Genomic DNA, 15,247 nt, shown 5'->3' with positions numbered 1-15,247 from the left:
TCTCCAATGTAATTTGACAATATTCGAGGATAGAGTTATTTTGTAGTTCTCAGTAGGAAATTCTAATGAATTCTAAGCTAAAGTAGAACTCAATAAATGGTACATGCGTAAATATTAAATTAATTTATTACCATAACATAGCAAAATAAAAATACATCCAAAGTAGCTGGCTATTTAAAAGTCACGTTTGCAAATCAGTCTGTAATTTAACTGTAAACTACTTGTTAGCTTGGCATAGCAAAATAAGATAGTTTTATACTGAATTGTTTTTATAAAATAATTCTACCAAAAATAAAAACTTTCCCTGAAATTATTTATAGGAGACTTTTACTAAAAACCACACCACAAATAAGACCACTAAATTCATATTTCAAAATTAATGCTTTATCGTGATAAACTAAATAATGTCCTTTCCCCAAAGATGTCACAGCTTAATTCTGGGAATACGTGAATATTATGTTACAAGGCAAATGGGGCTTTACTAAGATCAAAATAAGGATCTTGAGATGGGCAGATTACAGGAGGACATAGAAGTAGTCAGAATAAACAAATGGTGTGATGACATGAGCAGGAAGCAGAAAGAAAAGGGTTTGAAGATGTTACATTGCTGAATTTGAAGACAGAGGAAAGTATCCACAAACCAAGGAAAACAGGAGTTTCTAGAAGTTGGAAAGTCAAATAAAGAGATTCTTTCATAGAACCCCAAGAAGGAAACAGTCTTGCTGACACCTTGACTTTAGTCCAGTAAAACTGATTTTGAATTTCTTCTTCAAAACTGCAAGACAATGAATTTGTGATGTTTTAAGACCCCATGTAATTTATGGTAATTAATTATAGCTGTGGTAGGCAATAAATACAATGAGAAATAGTGATGACTCTCTTAGTGTTTTTGCAATTATTTCATGGTGGGTTGTACATCTTGACAGTGTTTCAATAAACACATATTCCAGGTTTCCAATTCCAGAGAGACACCACTTCTTCAGGATAAAATGTCAGGACCAGGAGGAGATTCCTCTTCAAGGTGACCCGTCCATCTTCAGGGTACAAGTGGGGCTGCATCAGCTGAAGCAGTCCTCCATTCAGAGATAAAGTGGAAGAAACCCCTACAGTAACCTGGGATTATAGTGGGCACACCAGGAAAGCAGTCACCACTGTATCACCACAGGATTTGGGATATTTTTACAGTGGCTCTCTCCTGGAAGAGATTTATGCTTACCCATCTCAATAAATAGGTACAAATGAAGAAGTACAAATTGTATTCATGTCTCTCATGGCCCAGGTTACACACTCCAGTCCTTTTTTAAGCTTTTCACTGTGTGCTGAATGTAATGAAATGAAATTTCAAATAAGATTCTTGGAACTCATGTTAGAGAGACTCCCTTATAATGCTGTAATGTGAAAATAACTATTCCTCTCTCTCTCTCTCTCTCTCTCTCTCTCTCTCTCTGTCTCTACCTGTCTCTCTCTCCTAAAGCACTCCATATAGTATCAAAGAATCTGAACTTATTTATGAGACAAAGCTTAAGCATTCTCCTAGCTACTGTGGCCAAAATTTTTTTATTTCCAGGTAAAGACATTTTAAAGATCCACTTGTGCATGGAAAGCGAATGGTGGACAAATCCCCCTACCAACAAAAATGGAGAGACCTCTTATGGAGCTGAAATTGTGTGATATCCTTGGGAGAACACTGCTATTAGGGAGTGAAGTTGGTGTGTAGAGGACATTTTTAGTTCATAACTAGATTTTAATGGTTTGGCTCTGATAATCCCAACTAAGAAAAGGACTCTGGGCTCATTCAGTGAAAAATGTCAAAAAGCTCATCATGGATATGTGTTTATTGCCTCTGTCTCCCACACCATTTTTTTAAATCTAAGACCACAGAAAGGTTCACTGGTCAACAGGGCTGTTGAGCCCTTTGCATGGAAGGACAAGCATTTCAAGTGCAGGTGTCCAGCATGAACACTACCATGTAAGCTAAAGAAGATCCCTGTGAGGCATATGAAAAAAATGTTCAACATCACGTGCAAATTAAATGCAAATTAAAACTACAATGAGATACCATCTTACACCAATGAGATTGGCACATATTAAAAAAGCTAGCAACAACAAATGTTGGCGAGGCTGTGGAGAAAAAGGAACTCTCCTGCACTGCTGTTGGGAGTGCAAACTGGTCCAACCACTATGGAGAGCTGTGTGGAGATTTCTGGACCTACTAAACATAGAGCTTCCATATGATCCAGCAATTCCACTCCTAGGTATTTACCCAAAGGACACAGAAACATCAATTCCAAAGAGCACCTGCACCCCTATGTTTATAGCAGCACTATTTACAATAGCTAAGCTTTGGAAACAACCCAAATGCCCAAAAATAGATGACTGGATCAAGAAGATGTGGTACATTTACACCATGGAATATTACTCAGCATTCAAAAAAGATAAACACATGCAATTTGCAGCAACATGGATGGAGCTGGAAGGGATCATGCTCAGCAAAATAAGCCAGAAAGAAAAAGAAAAATACCGGATGGTCTCACTCATAGCAGGAATCTAGAAAACTTAAATAGGGGACCAGGAAAAAGAATCACTATATGAAAGTAAAAATCAAAATCAACAAACAACTATGAACCAGAGACACTCTATGGGGGGGCGGGGAAAGGAGGGCTTGGGGTCAAAATAAGGGGGTTGCAATTGTATGGGGTATACAAAAATAAAAAATAAAAAAATAAAAAAATGCATTTCAAAATTCAAAATTAAAAAAAAAAAAGAAGAAGATCCCTGTGATATAAATCTCAATGTAATCTGAAAGGCCCTTGTCCTGAATCTTAGACTTTAAGGTTTAAAGATCCCCAGTGAATTCTCAAAATGTCTCCCATGATAAACTCAGGCCTCTGCTGAAGAAACTACCATCAGAAGGACCTGTTCCCCATATGACTGTCCTCATGAAGCTAGACTCAGTGGCCATGACTTCTGTGCATAAGTGGTTTTCTTCGTTTTCCTTCATCCATAGTGTCTTCTTATTAGGGACATCATCACCTGAAGGACCCACCACCTACACTTTTCCCCTGAGCATTTTCGAAAGCACTGTGGGCAGCCCCTGAGATGCCATCCCCAGTCTCCTCTTCTTTGACCAGTGCCCCCACCATAGATGTGCTGCCAACCAGAAGGTGTATTAGAAATTTCCCCTACTTTGCAGAGTAACTACTGGACCAATCTAATGGTGACATAAGCTTTTTGTAATCTGATCCAAGATCCTCTGTAGACACAAATCTCAGAATGTGTAGACATAACTGGAAAGGGGTCTCCAGGTCCTCTATTCCTGTAGTGTTTTTTCAAACCCACATTGCTACTTCTGCATAAGAAATCACAGCTCAATGAGACAACTGTGAGAAGATTATAAGGTCCAAGTCTTCCCCACGACCTGAGCCTTCTCCCTAAGAAGCCCAGGGCTACATGAAGCAACAATATTGATTAGGACAGTTCAGACTTGTAAAACCACCAGAACAAGAAGACATCCATACCCATGGATGCTTCTTTTGTAGTTTGAATAGATTTTCATATTATATCACACAATTTCCACATAGAGAAATGGGATCCAATGTGGTCCCTGATCACATTTAATACTTAAATAATATATATTTTTTGATGATGACTTGATTTTGTCTCCCACAAATCCTTGGGTGAGTGTGCTCACTGCTCAGGTCAGGCACTGGGACTTGTATGTTGAGGACCTTAGAAATGAAATTCTTTTCCAGTGAGATTAAGTTGAATGTTCACATGCTTGTATACAAAAAAACTAGTATTTCTGAATATAAAAGTTCTAAACATTCAGAATATTCAGTGGCTCCTGAATGAGCACCACTAAATGCCTCAGTAAGCAACTTAGGTGTTCATTTTCCCATATCATTCACAGAATACTCAGCAAGAAAAGAGATTTAGTGGATATTTACTGCCAAATGAAGCATCCCAACCCTTGGCGTTTCTGTCTGCTTCACCATGATTTACTCTATTTTGCTCTAAGACAGTAGATGAAACTACTTATCCCACCATAAGAATAGATGTTGTCCTCCCGCTACACTCGGGGAATTACACCCTGGGTCTAAATCTTCAGGATCTTTGTATCAGTCACAGATACTTTTCTCCTGGTGAAGCAGGAGTTTCTTGTCATTATAGACATGAAGGTCAAGGTACTATTATATGATACACAATCTTATCATTGCAGCCTCGACAACTTGGTCAAAGGCAGACACTGAGTCCTTGTTCAAAAAATGAGAATACTATTTAAAAATGCTTCAACTTTCAAATCATTTCTAGGTCAGTCTGCATAAATCCTCTAATAAAAGCTTTGCAAGAGGCAAAACAAAGAACAGAAGAGGTTGTCATGCATTTCCCATCTACCCAACGTGATGCCCATATAACCACTGAAATACCTGGCTAAGGACTAGCATAAGAGCAAAAGGACTAAAATAAAATGTTTTGCCGTCAATATTTGCTTCCAGAATATCATTAGTCAATTTCAGCAAGAACTCGCCTCTCCTTCATGACTGGCTGTCATTGGTGCTAGAACACACCAGTGTGTCCCTTTATCCCTCCCCCCTCCTATGTGTCCTAGTCTCCTCCACATTGTTCAGCAATGAATTTCCTTACCTTTGCCATCCACACACCTGAGTATGAATCTGAATCCCAGTTTAAGACCTATTCTGAAAGGCATTGTTTGGATTCTTTGGTTTTTCTATCTCCTATCTGTTAATTTTTAGATATAAACTAGTGGTCAGATTGTATATATTAATCCAACCAAGTGGTGGGTTAATTCACAGTGATCCCACAGTCAGAAAATAATTCAAAATATGTAATCTGTAAAGCAATTATAGGAAGAAATGGCTACCTCATCTGCAAAGCCCATTGCAAATTAAAAACATGGGGCCACTCTTGAAAAAAACGATTAAGAATTTCAAGAGGGTGACAGCAGAATGTTAAACCAAGCATGGGAGCCTCCCTGGTGGAGAAGGGGTTAAGTCTCAGCACTATCACGCTATCACCCCTATGGCCTGAATGTGACCCTTGCCAGGGAGCTAGCCCACCTGTAGGACAACCTCTCCTGTCTTGACTGCTGCTTTCCTTAGCAGTGATAAATCCGCCTGTTCTACTCCCCACACCCCCACCCTGCACCTCTGGCCTACACCCCAGTTCTTCGACCAAAAAAAAAAAAAAAAAAAAAAAAAAAGCATGGGTCTCTTCTAAGCACTGTGTTCTGAAGCTAATCCTGATTATGGGAGATTATTTTCTATTTCCCAAATTGCTACTTTTCACCAAGAACTTAGTAGAACATTTAAGGATTTTTTATTCAACAATTCACGAGAAGACTTAGTTCATTGCAACTAGAGAAAAGGGAGTTTAGACTAAGGAACTGGAATCTGTTACTTCTCTGAGCCTGACGAGCTGAGGAGCACTACTATACCAGGGGTGGTGTATTTAAAAAAAAAAAAAAAAAAAAAAAAAAAAAGATCCTGATCTGCAAAGAAGTTCCAGACAACTCCCATCTATTCTCAACTTGCTTGTGCTTGTTCTAGTCTTTGTAGTTTCTGCCTTTCTGGCTTCATAACCCAACTTTGATATCTGATTCTGGCATCTTCTCTTTGGTAACCACCCAGATGCCCCCTTCTGACTTCTCAGAATCCAGTTTCTGGCACGGGTTTCAGCTCTGCTGGCTCCTCAGGTTTTAATATCCCACATTTCACGTGAGAAACTTTCTGTTCCCTCCACTAGCTGCATACAGTCTCACTGGCTAGACAAGCCCCTTTTCTTCTGCTAGCTGGGAAAAAAATATATCATCAGAAGGTAGCATATATAGCTATGACTTACTAGGTAATTTCATTCAAAAGAGCCAATAAGAAGCCATGTTCTTCCTTCACTTGTTTACTCCTTGAAATTTTCTTTTCTTCCTCTACGCACTACACTTACTTTTCCATGCATGTTGGGAATGACCGGTGTTCACTCTGGAGCTTTCTTCTCTTTTCTATAAGCTTTTGTCCCATGTGCCACACAACTTTTATCAATTAATTACCTCAAAATATTCCATTACTTCATGTGAAATTTCCAATGTGTAGATGCCTCTGCTTTTGTTAACTATTCATATCTTTTGTCTCCCAAATTAGGACAAACTTCCTGACTTCCAAATTAGGCATGCTTCCTGACTCTGAAAAAGGCTGTTTCCCCTGAGTCTTTCTTTTCTTAATAAGAAGTATCATCAAATATTTGCAAAAACTCTCTCCAATAAATGTCTTCTCACAGTTTTAGAAATGAAAAAAATGAAGTATCATCAAATTTCTCCATTCAAAACCAAGCAGTCATGATTTATTCTGTTCTTTCCTTTTTCCATTTATTGCAGCCTATCAGTAAGGTTACTGGCTCTATCTTCCAATATGCCTTTTATCAAACAGCTCCACCAACTCCCTTATCTGAGTTCCATCAAATTTTTTTCTGATTTACTGCAATAGCCTTTTAAATTGTGTCCTTATACTCACTCCTCCCAGACCTCATAATCTCTCTAAAAAGGACCACAGTGATATTTTCAAAAGAAATGATCATATAATTGCCCTACTTAAAAGTTTCCAGTAGCCTACCATTGCATTTAGAATGAAATCCTAGTGCTTTATAATTTCCACCCTTGCTTCTCATACTTCAAATCTTAATACATCTCCCCACCCCAATAAATTTGTTCAGACGCTGCACGCCTCTCTTTTCTCAATCATACCACAAAAAAATTGAACTTAGCCTCACTACTAGAATATTTTCCCCAGATCTTTGTATCATTGAATACATCTCATTACTACCTCTACAAAGTACTTGCTAACCACTCTGTCAAATGTTAACGGTCTTACATCTGATTTTTTTATCTTATTTACTCCACCTTTTTTTCTACCTTCTCTCTTTCATTATTTTTCTGTGTTTCTCTCTCTCTCTCTCTCATTTTGGAGGGGTATGTATGTTTTGTTTATTTGTTCATTAGGGAAAAGGCTTTTTCCCCCTTGTCCAACAATGTGTTCTGAGCACGAAGAAAACTTAGCACATAGTATATACTTAATAAGCGTTTGTTGAACAAACAAGTCCTCAATGTTATGAGGGAAGTGTGATGCAGTAAAATATGTGGTCAATTAACCACAAATCATAGAACAAATCTGGCCACCACCTGTTCAATAGATAAAATTTTACTGGAAAACAACAATATCCACTTGTTAACAGATTGTCTATGGTGACTTCTTCACTACAACTGAGCCTATAAAGTTTGCAAATCTGAAAATGTCTGCTATCTGTCTCTTTACAGAAACAGGCTGCTGACTTCTGTGATAATATATGTCTGGTCAAATTGACATTCAATTTGAAAAGAACATATAGGTATCTCATCTAAATATTTTGAGGTAATTAAAGCCATGTCGTCTTCCTGCAGATGGAAAGGATAATATGTGCAGAAGATCCTAAAGATGGGGCCCTAATCCAACAGGACATGTCCTTACAGGAATAGGGAACCCACCAGGGCTGTCTCTCACTTGTACCAAGTAAAGAAAGCAGCAAGAAGGCTGCAAGCCAGGAAGAGAATTCTAACCATCTGCAAGCCAGGAAGAGAATTCTTACCAGACACTAACTTTGCTGGCAACTTGATTTTGTACTTGTAGTCTTCAAAATTATGAGAAATACATTTCTATTGTTGACCTCTTAGTCTTGGTATTTTACTAAAGCAACATAAGCTGATTTTGCATAACCCCTGTCTGCTCTTCATCTGAGTGAAAAAGGGGCCTTTTGGTAAGCACCAAAGCATTAAACTTTCAGTTAGTTAATCACCCTCACTTCCTAAGTTTCTCTTCGTAAAATATTAATACAACTTAGTAATAATTAAGCAACTCCAATATCCCTGAAGGAGTTAACCTCTACCTATCTTTCCAAGACCAGAGTCATTGCACCAGCAATGTCCTTCATTCTTGTCTACCAGGACGTTGTCACAGGATATCACTGCTGAAATCTCCAACAATTAGGCTGCCATTTTGTGCCAGGGATTATCCATGCTAAATTATACTTAGGACAAGATTCTTTTCACAAATCAGTTAAAGAGTGAGCCAATATCAAAAATTTATTTTGCTGCCTAATTTTCCAAATCAAATTTAGAACTATTTATGACAATTCATGACCTCCAATAAATAAGCATCAAGAATAGATTAGACATTCAAGAGACTTAGTTTCTTATATTTGATTAGTTATATCAAATAGTTATAACTTAGTTTCTTATATATGATTCTTATATCCCCACCAAGCTCAGGCATTGATTCACAGCAATATGAGCAAATCACTGCCTATGATAGTTGATTTAACCATGTAACAGCTGGAATTATTAATCAACCCTTCTCCCTACATTAGGTCCTTTTGGAGATCTGCATTGCTTACTTCTATAGTGTTAACACTTTCACTTGATTATTAGAGTGATGTCATGATTCTGCTATTTTCTTACCAAACCCATTTCCTTTGCCTACTTCTTTTGAGCACTACATTTCCCTGCCCCTGGTGTTAGGGGGAAAGGATGTGCTGAGCTAATCCCATACAGGCTTTGTGGACTCCACCCCCACTCCAGACTAAAGCCATCAGGACATTGGGAAAGACAAATCCCGTCACCACCAAAGGGAGGGTGGCTGGGACCTGAGGGTGGAGTTGTGTAGCCAGGTTGGATATAAAAACCAAACACGTGGGCCTTGGGGGGCTCACTGTCTCTCGCCTCCTGGCTACACAGCTCCTGGCTTGCGGCCAGCTCTCAGAGTGCCATTTTGGGATTCCTGATCGGCGGATCGGGTAGGAGGCATTTAAAACTTTGTCCCCCACTTTTCTCCCTGAGCTGTACATTTCCTCATTTCCCCTTCCCTTGTAAATTAACCTTTATTAACCTTTCGCGCGTGCCTGCAGTAAAGCATTGATAAGTCCTTTTAAGCGCGCGGGTGAGGACCCACAGTCAGGCACCCCATTTTGTATCGGGGTTGCTCTACAACACTGGGAAGTTAGTGAGGACATGTGACTCTGCTCTGGTCCATAGAATGTGCATCTTTCTATGTCTGGACGCTTATATTTCCCACATACTGTATTCTACTCTCTGTCTATTTCTGAGACAAAGTCATGGATTCAAGAAGCACCACAAGATGGAGGAATAGTCTGAGCCTCTGTATTACCACTTTGAGTAGAAATGCCAGATTCAAAGGACTATGTCTCATGGGCAAGCAATAAATCCAAACTGAGTTAAAACTCTGACATTTGGGAGCTGCTTATTTCAACAATCAATTTATTCTCTTTGTTCTAACAGCTTACCTTCTTCATAGAAGCAATTTTTAAATGTCTTACTTTGATTTTTTTAGCTAGAATCTTCATATGGGAATGTGTGTTGGAGAGACTAGAATAAAGAAGAGATGAAGCACATAATGAAATGATTCATTAATCTTAGCCATTCTATCTTTTAAATAGTGACATTCTATAAAACACAGACAGACATTACTAAGTAGATGAGTACAGTCCTAATAACTAAATAACACATTTTAATATTTCTGATATAAATTATTTATCTTGCAAAAATTTTACCCATCAGTAGTCTCTAGAAATGTTTTCCCAAATGATAAATTACAATTTCTAAGTAAAACCAACACCTTTGTCCAAATCACCTCTGAAGCCTAAGTAGCATTTATTCCAAAATAGCTTTTCTTGTTTTTTTCAATAATACGTTAGTGAAATAAGCTTTTACCTCATCTTTCCACAATGACTAGTGAAGATTGTGTGTAATTTTGCAGGCCGTGAATAGTTCTAGGAAATCTTTCTAAACTTAAAAATGAAATAGATACGACCAACTTTATCTCCAATCTGTCCTAGTTTTTAACATGTAATACTTGAATTATTTTTATATGATTGAATCTATGAAGCAAGTGCCAAATCACATGTGAAGACATGAAATTATCTACAATCATTCAAAATCCATTAGGCTTCACCTGCCCATGAAAATAAGATGTTAACACTTTGAAAATTGTCAAAATGGTATGTGTTCAACCTCTTGTAAAAAGCATACTGACTGTTATTTCATCCTGTATTTTCAAATTCTTAGGCCCCCTCACTCATAATCTTAAAGATACAAATGTTGGGCCTCCCCAGTAGTGCAACAGTTGAGCGCTGGGTTGCCAAGCTGCCCACAGCCTCTGCAGCGCGGGTTCCATCCCTGGCCACCCGCGAGGGTCCCACATGGCGTGCAGACCTCTCCTGCCACCTGCTGCTCCCCTCAGCAGTGTACTTCGGTCCTTCTGCCTGTTCTGTTCCCCGCTCTGGCTCTGGTGAATTCTCTCACCCTCCCGCGCTTCTAACTGTACCCAGTGCTTATATAAATAAATAAATAAATAAATAAATAAATCTTAAAAAAAAAGATACAAATGTTATAATTCTAGTAATGTTTTAGTGATTCCACTATTAGCAAATTCCTCCAGTAATTGGCTGACCAACTACCCTATTTTAAATTTACATTATTTCTTTAATTTATGGTTTATATTTATTGGGTGCCTAAAAATAGCAGGCATTTTGCAAACAGTGGCAGATCCTCAGTAAATTAGATAGTCAAAAACCTTGCCTTTTAATGACTGCACAAACCAACTACAAAAATATGGGGTGGGGGGAGAACAAATACATAAAATAGTAACTACTTTGTAAAGAATTAAAATTGGGTTGTAAAATGGAAAGTGATGATAGACAGTGGGTTTATATTAAATACATGGTCAAGTATAGACTTTCTGAAGGAGACATTTTTAGTTATAATATAAATGACTAGACAGATGCAAACACAGGAAATCAAAAGAGGGGCAAGCAGCAGGTCCATGAACTCTAGAGTAGAAACAAACCTGGAAAATTTGAAAAAGAAAGGGAAAACCAGCATGGCTTTCACATAGATGCAAAAGAAATAGAGGCAGATGTGGTCAAAGTAGGATTTTTATATAGAGTTTGTATTTTAGATAGATTTGGGACCACGAATTTTATTCCAGATAACCTAAAGAGTCATTGGAAAGTTTTACCCGGAGACTGGTATAAAACAATTTTATATTTCTTTTTTAAAAAGATTTTTATTTATTCATGCATACAAGAACTGGGGTACAGGATAGATGTGTGGGAGGTGAAAGGATTCACCAGAGACAGAGCAGGGAGCTGAACAGGCAGACTGACTGAAATATACTGCTAAGGGGAGCAGTGGGTGAGACAGGAGAGGTCTGCTGCACCATGTGGGTATCTCGCTGTCTGGTCAGGATTGAACCTGTGCTACAGAGGCTGCAGACAGCTTCACAGCACTGTGCTCAACCACCTGTGCCACCACTTTTTTGAACGGATTTGAATTAGGGAGGAGATCTTATATATAAGCTTAATTTCAGATATGCACTGGTATTCTAAAACACACTATAATAACAAAATCTTTAGAAGGAAAAACTTTTGACCATGCACAGTACTTATTCATCAGATGTATGACTAGAATAAATAATAGTAGCTAATGAATGTTTAAATTTTCACTAAAGTATAATTAACTATCATTTTCCACATAAGTGAATTAGATTACTTTGGATAAATGAATTTCTTTATGATCACAAAGTATAGAGAGGTAAAACCTATGTGTATTGTACCTCTTTTCTCAATTCTAATCACAACAGTAAACCCACTGACTTCATAAGAATTATGAATGGAAGTTGTTAAAAAGAGGAAAAGAAGAAGAAAACCTTTCATTAGCTGATGGAAGGTAAGAATACATTAGTTTCTGTGTTAATTCAACACTTTCAACCAGTACCAACAATTTATCTAGCTGCCTTCATTTATTTATTTTCTACTGTTTACCCATTTATCTTTTTCCAATTTGGTATGAGATATTTTCTAACAAAAACATGTAATATTGCAGAAGAAAATAAATGAAAAGTGAAAAAGGGAGAAGCACATATAGTATAGGAATATGGACATAAAACAGGAAAGACAGCAAACTGTAAAAAATTAGGAGCCTGGCTTTATCTTACTTGCTGGCTTATTGTTTTGAGGACACATGGGGTTATGCAAACAAAACATTTTGAGATGGATGGAAAATGATCTTCTAGTCTTCCTGGAAACAGATCCAAGAAGTAAGTATAATTATATAGCTTGAAGCATCAATGAAATAGCTATATATCACATTTAACATGGCAAATTGATTACAGGTATTAGTTTTGTTTCACCACTACCCCCCATATTAAAATAACAGAAAATAAATTTTAAAAAAGATAGTGGACAAAAAAATGGAAAACATATTGGACAAGAAATTTTTGGAAGACAGAGGATGATCAGAAAATTGACAGCAAACAAAAGAAGCCTCACAAATACCACTGAGTATAAGCTGTTTAAAACCATAGAAGGTGCAGAACCCAGAGGCATAATAAACTGAAACTAGGTAAGAGTCAAGGCTAAAAACAGGCATTAAAAACTGTAAAAAAAATATTGAATATCTGCTTTTTTATTCTGTCTCCAATGGACTCACCACCATCATCCATCTCCCCAAAGTCCCTCAAAAGGTGGGAGAGGGAGGAAGGTGTGCTTGAGATATAATGGAACAAAAAACCTCTTGCTTTGTTTCTGTCTTTGCCACCAGAACTAAAATTAAAGTCAGACACTATGCTAATGCAAGAGACTACTGGTGTTACTCAGTGGAAAAATGAACAGATTAAAAACAACAAAAACATAAATAAAGGAATTTCAGGAAAGCTCAGTGAAGAAAAGCTGATTTTCACTATAGAGATATACACTTTTGATTAGCACCATCCACATTTTCAAGGCTTGCTATTAGTTTCCTCACACTTAAATACGAACAAGAAGATTGGATTGTCAGAGATGTACCCAAGACACATATAGAAGACAGAATAAGAAAAACACAAAACTAAGAAAATAATCAAAGATACCAAAACATTGTAGGAAATAAAAAAAATTTCAGAACCATATAATTAATAACCTGAGATAAGACAAAATATTATATCCATTAAAAAAGTCAAATGTGAAATATAACTAAAATTTTTATGGAATCTCAAAAGTCACAAATAGCCACAACAATCCTGACAAAAAAGAAGACTGGAGCTATAACTCACCCTGACTTTAAACTATACTATAAAACTATAATAATCAAAATAGTGTGGTATTAGAGTGAATATAGACACACAGACTAATGGAATAGAATTGAAAATCCAGAAATAAACCCACACTTATATGGACAGTTCATCTACACCAAAGGGGCCAAGAATATACAATGAAAAGGGGAGTCTTCAGCAAATGGTGTTGCAAAAACTGGACAGCCACATGCAAAAGAATGAAACTACACCACTATCTCACAAAATGCACAGAACTAATTTAAAATGGATTAAAGAATTAGATGTAAGGCATGAAACTATAAAATATGTAGAAGAAAACAGGCAAAATTCCTTGTGACTTTGGTCTCAGTGACTGACTTCAATAGGAGGGGAAATAATAGCAAAAATAATTAAATAGGACTACAATATTTCTGTACAAATCAAACTACAATATTTCTGTAGAGGAAAATAATTATCATTTAAAAAAAGACACTCTACCAAATGGGGAAAAACATTTGCACATCATACAAATAACAAAGGACTAATATCCAAGATCTACAAAGTTCTCATACAACTTGACAGAAAAACAATCCAATGGAAAAATGGGGTTGAAGAGATAAAGAGGCATTTCTTCAAAGACATTTACATGTCTAACAGACACATGAAAAATACTAATCACCACTTATTATCAAAGGAAAATGCAAATCAAAATCCAATGAAATACCACCTCACATTGAATGTGTTGACAAGACTGTGCAGCAAAAGCAACCCTGTTGGTCAAAAAGTAGAAATGGCCCAGTCCCTATCAGAAACAGTGTGGAATACATTTTAAAACAAACACTAGAAATGTGACCACAGATCTGAGGCTACCAGGAAAGGAAGAGAGAGTATGGGGAAGAAAAGGGGAAGGGACCTAGTGATTGTGGTAGAGGATGATTGATGCTCAGTGGTGAATGTGGGGTAATAACAGGGATCTAAGGATTTGAGAACCCATGCATCTGAATCATATACAGTGTTGCAAGTCAATGCTATTTTAATGAAAATCACACAATTGAAAAAAAATTAAAATGATACTATTAAAAAATTAAAAGTCAGAGACATGACCATGTTTTGTACAGCCTATCTAAAATTAAAAGACAAATGTCTAACAAGGCAGGAAACTTTCAAGGAAGTCAAGTAAGAACTCAGAAGAGGAAAATAAGGGAAGAAAGGTTAAGCAAATAAGAGGACCACTTTAGGAAGTTCATGGTACAACCTATGATACTTCCTGAAAGAGAAAACAAACAAAATGAAAGGAAAGAAATTTTACACAATGTAATATTACAGCATATAAGAAAACTTCTTAAGGATTTTAAATTAGATCGCACTAAACTTGAACTGTAAAACTGAAACCTAAAAGACATTAAAATAATATATTCAAAATAAAATAGACAAACCCCTGGCCAGGCTCACAAAGGAAAAAAGGGAGAAAGCACAAATAAACAGGATCATAAATGAAAGAGGAGAAATCACAATGGACACAGCAGAAATCAAAGGAATAATCAGAAACCACTATGAACAATTATATGGAAACAAGTTCAACAATCTAGAGGAGATGGACAAATTCCTACAACTCTACAATCACCCAAAGCTAGATAAAGAAGAAATAGTACACCTAAACAGACCAATTACAAGCAGCGAAATTGAAATGGTAATCAAAAACCTCCCCAAAAACAAAAGCCCAGGACCTGATGGATTTACAAATGAATTCTACCAAACATTCAGAGACGAATTAGTGCCTATCCTTCACAAACTCTTGCAAAAAATTGAGAAGGAAGGGACAATACCAAACACGTTATATGAAGCCAACATTACACTAATACCAAAACCGAACAAGGACAACACAAAAAAAGAAAACTACAGGCCAATCTCCCTACTGAACACTGAAGCAAAAATCCTCAATAAAATTTTAGCTATCAGAATCCAACAATGTATCCATAAGATAATTCACCACGACCAAGTAGGATTCATTCCAGGGACACAAGGATGGTTCAACATCCGAAAATCAATGAACGTTATCCAACACATCAACAAAAAGAAATATAAAAACCATATGATAATATCAATAGATGTCGAGAAAGCTT

This window comes from Talpa europaea (genome assembly GCF_964194135.1).
Source record: "Talpa europaea genome assembly, chromosome: 5".
NCBI classification, from domain to species: Eukaryota; Metazoa; Chordata; class Mammalia; order Eulipotyphla; family Talpidae; genus Talpa; species Talpa europaea.
The sequence above is the reverse complement of the archived record's forward strand: the minus strand, read 5'-3'. Positions refer to the sequence as shown.